The sequence below is a fragment of the Cetorhinus maximus genome, unplaced genomic scaffold (genome assembly GCF_964194155.1).
Source record: "Cetorhinus maximus unplaced genomic scaffold, sCetMax3.hap1.1 HAP1_SCAFFOLD_3073, whole genome shotgun sequence".
Lineage (NCBI taxonomy): Eukaryota > Metazoa > Chordata > Chondrichthyes > Lamniformes > Cetorhinidae > Cetorhinus > Cetorhinus maximus.
This window is the reverse complement of record NW_027599001.1, coordinates 1-7,500: the sequence shown is the minus strand read 5'-3', so window position 1 is coordinate 7,500 and position 7,500 is coordinate 1.

The window sequence follows — 7,500 nt, the reverse complement described above, 5'->3', positions numbered from 1 at the left end:
CACTTTGCCTCTCCACCAGAGACTAAGTCCAATTGGTTAACCATTTCTCAGGAAAACACTTTGCCTCTCTGCCAGAGACTTAAGTCCAATTGGTTAACCATTTCTCATGGCCGCAATTTGCCTGCCGTTCAGAGACCAAGTCAATTGGTTAACCATTTCTCTTGAAAACACTTTGCCTCTCCGCCAGAGACTAAGTCCAATTGGTTAACCATTTCTCAGGAAAACGCTTTGCCTCTCTGCCAGAGACTAAGTCCAATTGGTTAACCATTTCTCTTGAAAACACTTTGCCTCTCTGCCAGAGACTAAGTCCAATTGGTTATCCATTTCTCGTGAAAACACTTTGCCTCTCTGCCAGAGACTAAGTCCAATTGGTTAACCATTTCTCAGGAAAACACTTTGCCTCTCTGCCAGAGACTAAGTCCAATTGGTTAACCATTTCTCGTGAAAACACTTTGTCTCTCCGCCAGAGACTAAGTCCAATTGGTTAATCATTTCTCAAGGCCACAATTTGCCTGCCGTTCAGAGACCAAGTCCAATTGGTTAACCATTTCTCTTGAAATCACTTTGCCTCTCTGCCAGAGACTAAGTCCAATTGGTTAACCATTTCTCTTGAAAACACTTTGCCTCTCTGCCAGAGACTAAGTCCATTTGGTTAACCATTTCTCTTGAAAACACTTTGTCTCTCCGCAGAGACTAAGTCCAATTGGTTAACCATTTCTCGTGAAAACACTTTGTCTCTCCGCCAGAGACTAAGTCCAATTGGTTAACCATTTCTCTGGAAAACACTTTGCCTCTCTGCCAGAGACTAAGTCCAATTGGTTAACCATTTCTCAGGAAAACACTTTGCCTCTCTGCCAGAGACTAAGTCCCATTGGTTAACCATTTCTCGTGAAAACACTTTGTCTCTCCGCCAGAGACTAAGTCCAATTGGTTAATCATTTCTCAAGGCCACAATTTGCCTGCCGTTCAGAGACCACAGTCCAAATTGGTTACCCATTTCTCTTGAAAACACTTTGCCTCTCTGCCAGAGACTAAGTCCAATTGGTTAACCATTTCTCTTGAAAACACTTTGCCTCTCTGCCAGAGACCAAGTCCAATTGGTTAACCATTTCTCGTGAAAACACTTTGCCTCTCTGCCAGAGACTAAGTCCAATTGGTTATCCATTTCTCTTGAAACACTTTGTCTCTCCGCCAGAGACGAAGTCCAATTGGTTAACCATTTCTCTTGAAAACACTTTGCCTCTCTGCCAGAGACTAAGTCCAATTGGTTAACCATTTCTCGTGAAAACACTTTGCCTCTCTGCCAGAGACTAAGTCCAATTGGTTAATCATTTCTCTGAAAACACTTTGCCTCTCTGCCAGAGACTAAGTCCAATTGGTTAACCATTTCTCGTGAGAACACTTTGCCTCTCTGCCAGAGACTAAGTCCAATTGGTTCACCATTTCTCTTGAAAACACTTTGTCTCTCCGCCAGAGACTAAGTCCAATTGGTTAACCATTTCTCTGGAAAACACTTTGCCTCTCTGCCAGAGACTAAGTCCAATTGGTTAACCATTTCTCTTGAAAACACTTTGCCTCTCTGCCAGAGACTAAGTCCCAATTGGTTAACCATTTCTCGTGAAAACACTTTGCCTCTCTGCCAGAGACTAAGTCCAATTGGTTAACCATTTCTCAGTGGCACACCGAGGGCAATCTGTAACGTCTCGCGGGCCCGGGGCCCCTTTGCACGGCCTGCCAATGCAATCCGAGGCGCACTGTCCTTCGTTTGGTTAACCATTTCTCAGGGGCACACCGAGGGCACCCTGCATTGTCTCGCGGGCCCGGAGGCCACTTTGCACGGCCTGCCAATGCATCCGAGGTGCTTCGCCCTTGGCCGCCTTCCCGGCCGGCTTCGGGACGTTTCGGGGGCTCTCACCGGGGCAAATCCGGTCCCCCGGGCGATTAGGAGGCCTCCCCGGGCAGGCCCGGGCTTCAGGCCGCCGCTTTTCCATCCCGGCCGAAAGAGGCGAAAAATGCCGGAAAATGGCCAAAAATGGCCGCCGGCAGGGCCTGTCGGTCGGTTTGGCGGCAGCCTGGGTCGGTCCTGCAGACCTGGAGGCTCGAGAAGGTTTTTGGCGATGTCGACCGATTCTCGATTTGCCACCTCCTACTATTCTGCAGGTACCCCGCCAACCTCCCCTGCCAACAATTCCAACCGTAAGGTCGGGCGGTAGTCCTACCGTCCAGGAGGCCCCAAAGCCCGCAAAACGCCATTTTGCCCTTTCCCTCATCGGGACTTCCGAGGGGGAACTCATTAACCAGCTCCAGGAGTGGCATGCCAGAAAATGCAACTTGACCCGTCGCCGGGCAGATTCGCTACTCTCTGCGGGAATACCCCCACGGGTGCCGGGTAAAGGCCTCGGATCTGACCTCATGGACTTCCGTCTGTGCACGGATTTTGCTCTCGCGGGCCCAAGAGCCACTTTGCCCGGCCTGCCAATGCAACCCGAGGTCCATTGTCCTCATTGGTTAACCATTTCTCGTGAAAACACTTTGCCTCTCTGCCAGAGACGAAGTCCAATTGGTTAACCATTTCTCAGGGGCTCACCGAGGGCAATCTGTAACGTCTCGCGGGCCCGGGGGCCCCTTTGCACGGCCTGCCAATGCAATCCGAGGCGCACTGTCCTTCGTTTGGTTAACCATTTCTCAGGGGCACACCGAGGGCACCCTGCATTGTCTCGCGGGCCCGGAGGCCACTTTGCACGGCCTGCGAATGCAATCCGAGGTGCTTCGTCCTTGGCCGCCTTCCCGGCCGGCTTCGGGACGTTCCGGGGCTCTCACCGGGGCAAATCCGGTCCCCCGGGCGGATTAGGAGGCCTCCCCGGGCAGGCCCGGCTTCAGGCCGCCGCTTTTCCATCCCGGCCGAAAGAGGCGAAAAATGCCGAAAATGGCCAAAAATGGCCGCCGGCAGGGCCTGTCGGTCGGTTTGGCGGCAGCCTGGGTCGGTCCCTGCAGACCTGGAGGCTCGAGAAGGTTTTTGGCGATGTCGACCGATTCTCGATTCTGCCACCTCCTACTATTCTGCAGGTACCCCGCCAACCTCCCCTGCCGACAATTCCAACCGTAAGGTCGGGCGGTAGTCCTACCGACGAAGAGGCCCCAAAGCCCGCAAAACGCCATTTTGCCCTTTCCTCATCGGGACTTCCGAGGGGAACTCATGAACCAGCTCCAGGAGTGGCATGCCAGAAATTGCAACTTGACCCGTCGCCGGGCGCACTCGCTGCTCTTTGCGGGAATACCCCCACCGGGCGCCGGGTAAGAGCCTCGGATCTGACCTCATGGGCTTCCGTCCTCGCACGGATTTTGCTCTCCCGGGCCCAGGGGCCACTTTCCCCGGCCTTGCGAAGGCAATCGGAGGTGCTTCGCCCTCGAAACCGCCTTCCCGGCCGGCTTCGGGACGTTTCCGGGGCAAATCCGGTCCCGCGGGCGAAGGGGAGCCTTCCCCGGCACGCCCGGGCTTCAGGCCGCCGCTTTCCGTGACCTACCGAAAGACGCGAAAATGCCGAAAATGGCCAAAAATGGCCGCCCGGCACGGCCTCGCGGTCGGTTTGGGGGCAGCCTGGGGTCGGTCCCTGCAGACCTGGAGGCTCGAGAAGGCACTTGGCGATGTCGACCGATTCTCGATTTGCCACCTCCTACTATTCTGCAGGTACCCCGCAACCTCCCCAGCCAACAAAATCGCAAATGCCGATCGGCGGGTGACCGTCCGGTAGTCATGCCGACGAAGAGGCACCTAGGCCCCGCAAACGCTTCCAAATCCGACCCCATCCCGGACCGGTTCTTTTTTAAAAAAGGCTCCCAGGATCCGGATTTTTCCTGCCGCACTCGGGACCACCCGACGGACACGAAACCGGGAACCTTTCCCCGGTCCGACCCTCCTCGGCCCGGCCAGCCGACGCCGAAGCGGCCGACTGGTTAATGATTTCACCCTGCTCCGACGTGACGCGTTTTCCAACCGCGCATGCGCGGCTCTGCCACCCGAACCGCCCCCTCACGTGGGGGCTCTGGGTCCGCCCCCGGCAGCCATTTCCTCCTGCCGGTCCGTTATTTTACGCCGTTTTTCGCCCTCCAGCCCTGCCGGAATGCTGCCTGCTCGCTGGTTAACCATTTCGCTCCCTGCACTTCGGCTTCTGCCCTGCTGGGGAAGCCCGCTGCTGCCTCTAACCGTACTCACGGGCGGGCGGCTCTCCTGCGCGGCCTCCGGCCACGCCCCTCACCTGGTTTGCTGGGAACCCGCCCCGGCAGCCTGTTACTCGTGCCGGTTCGGTCTTATCGGCCTTTTTGCACCTTCCCTGCCTGCTGGCATGCTTCGGCTCACCGGTCAACCGGTTCCCCGTTCTCCACTTAGACTTTTGAGCTGCGGGGCTGGTCTGCCGCGAACTGCACCCGTATTACGGGGCGGGCGGCTCTACTGCCCGTACGGCTGCCCTGCCTGTTAACTGGTTAACGTTTCCCCGTCCACTACTTCGTCCCTGGACCTGCCGGTGTGTTCTGCAGCTAACTGCACCCGTATTACGGGGCGGGACGCTCCGCTTACCGGCCGGCTGCCATGCCTGCTTAACTGGTCAACCATTTACTCACATATACTTAGCCCCTGGAGCTGCTGGGCTGGTCGGCGACCTAACTGCAACCCTTGTTGCCGGGAGGTCGGCACTAATTGCCGGCCGGCCGGCTGCCCTGCCTGCTAACTGGTAAACCCTTTACCCACATGTACTTAGCCCCTGGATACTGATGGGCTGTTCTGCACCTAACTGCACCCTGATTAGCGGGCGGGCGGCTGTAATTACCGGCCGGCTGCCCTGCCTGCTAACTGGTTAACCATTTACCCACATGTACTTAGCCCCTGGAAACTGATGGGCTGTTCTGCAACTCACTGCACCCTTACTGGCGGGCGGACAGGCGGCCGGCTCTAATTACCGGCCGGCCGGCTGCCCTGCCTTGCTAACTGGTTAACCATTTACCCACATGTACTTAGCCCCTGGAAACTGATGGGCTGTTCTGCACCTAACTGCACCCTTATTAGCGGGCGGGCGGCTGTAATTACCGGCCGGCTGCCCTGCCTGCTCTGCTAACTGGTTAACCTTTTACCCACATGTACTTAGCCCCTGGAAACTGATGGGCTGTTCTGCACCAAACTGCACCCTTATTAGCGGGCGGGCGGGCGGGCGGCTCTAATTGCCGGCCGGCTGCTCTGCCTGCTAACTGGTTAACCATTGACCCACATGTACTTAGCCCCTGGAGCTGATGGGCTGTTCTGCACCTAACTGCACCTTGATTAGCGGGCGGGCGGCTCTAATTGCCGGCCGGCTGCTCTGCCTGCTAACTGGTTCACCATTTACCCACATGTACTTAGCCCCTGGAAACTGATGGGCTGTTCTGCACCTAACTGCACCTTGATTAGCGGGCGGGCGGCTCTAATTGCCGGCCGGCTGCTCTGCCTGCTAACTGGTTCACCATTTACCCACATGTACTTAGCCCCTGGAAACTGATGGGCTGTTCTGCACCTAACTGCACCCTGATTCGCGGGCGGGCGGCTCTAATTGCCGGCCGGCTGCTCTGCCTGCTAACTGGTTAACCATTTACCCACATGTACTTAGCCCCTGGAAACTGATGGGCTGTTCTGCACCTAACTGCACCCTGATTAGCGGGCGGGCGGCTCTAATTGCCGGCCGGCTGCTCTGCCTGCTAACTGGTTAACCATTTACCCACATGTACTTAGCCCCTGGAAACTGATGGGCTGTTCTGCACCTAACTGCACCCTTATTAGCGGGCGGGCGGCTGTAATTACCGGCCGGCTGCCCTGCCTGCTAACTGGTTCATCATTTACCCACATGTACTTAGCCCCTGGAGCCGCTGGGCTGGTCTGCACCTAACTGCACCCTTATTAGCGGGCGGACAGGCGGCCGGCTCTAATTACCGGCCGGCCGGCTGCCCTGCCTGCTAACTGGTTCACCATTTACCCACATGTCCTTAGCCCCTGGAAGCTGATGGGCTGTTCTGCACCTAACTGCACCCTTATTAGCGGGCGGGCGGCTGTAATTACCGGCCGGCTGCCCTGCCTGCTAACTGGTTAACCATTTACCCACATGTACTTAGCCCCTGGAGCTGCTGGGCCTGTCGGCACCTAACTGCACCCTTATCACCGGGCGGGCGGCTCCAATTACCGGCCGGCTGCCCTGCTTGCTAACTGGTTAACCATTTCACCTTCTGCACTTTGCCTACCTTACCCTTCGCCGAACCCTAACCCTGGCCCTAACACACGCTCTAAACCCTGCACTTAAACGTAACCCTAACCCTCACCCTAACCCTAACACTCGCCCTAACTCTAACCCTAACCCTAACCCTAACCCTACCCTTAAACCTTACCCTAACCCTTTGCCCGTCCCCGACCCCAACACTAACCCTATTCCCTCACCTTCTCCCCGTCACCGACCCCCAACCCCGACCCCAACACTAACACTCACCATGCAGGCTACAAATGCGCCGCCTTCGCAACCCTTCACCCGCCGGCACACTCTTACAACCGCACCAACCACAAGCCTCCTCCGGGCCCATACCTTCCAGAAGGAAAATGCCCCTCACTCAACACCGACCCCAATCCACTCTGCGCAGCCGGCAATGGCGACCCCCGGTGCGGCCACCGCGGCCTCGTCCACCCCGCTCCCTCCCGAGGCCTACCACGCCCTCGCTAAGCCCGTGCCTTACAAGCCGACAATCCCTTCATGCTCACCGCTTCCGACAACCACCGGCCAGCCGGCCAAGCCCTTGAAATCCAGCCCTTCCGCCAGCACCGACTCAAATCCAACCTCCCACCCCTTCCAAGAGCTACTCCAGGTCGGCCTCGCCCTTCAGATTGCTCCCCTTAGGCGTATATTAAGCCCGGCCCCACTGACTAGAGCCAAGCCGCGCGGAAAAGTGAGGGGTGAAATCATTAACCAATCCCGCCTGGCGAAAGGGGAAATCATTAACCAGTCCCACCTGGGGACAGGGGAAATCATTAACCGATCCCGCCTGAGGTAAGGGGATCTCATTAACCAATTAGGCCCAGACGACAGGGGAAATCATGAACCAGGCCGCATGACGGCAACTCATTAACCGAGTACTCTGTCGACCGAGAAATGGTTAACCGATGTCTTTATTCGCTACCCCGGCGGACAAATGATTAACCACCGGCAGCGGCAGATGAAGGGTGAACTGATTAACCGATCACGCCTGTGGAGAGGGCCAACTCATTAACCACGTCGACTCAGAAGGCAAATCATTAACCAGACACTTTGTCGTTTTTTCCCCCCAAGTGCCGTGATAAATCATTAACCAGTGGCACTTGGGAGGGAGGGAGGAGAAGAGAGACGGACGTGTACCTGCAGCCGAACACCTGGCCAGGGTGACGACTCCAGGTACCACTCCTGCCCTTAGACGGAATGGGCACCGTGCGTCCGCCGAGGACCCCCGAACTGCAAC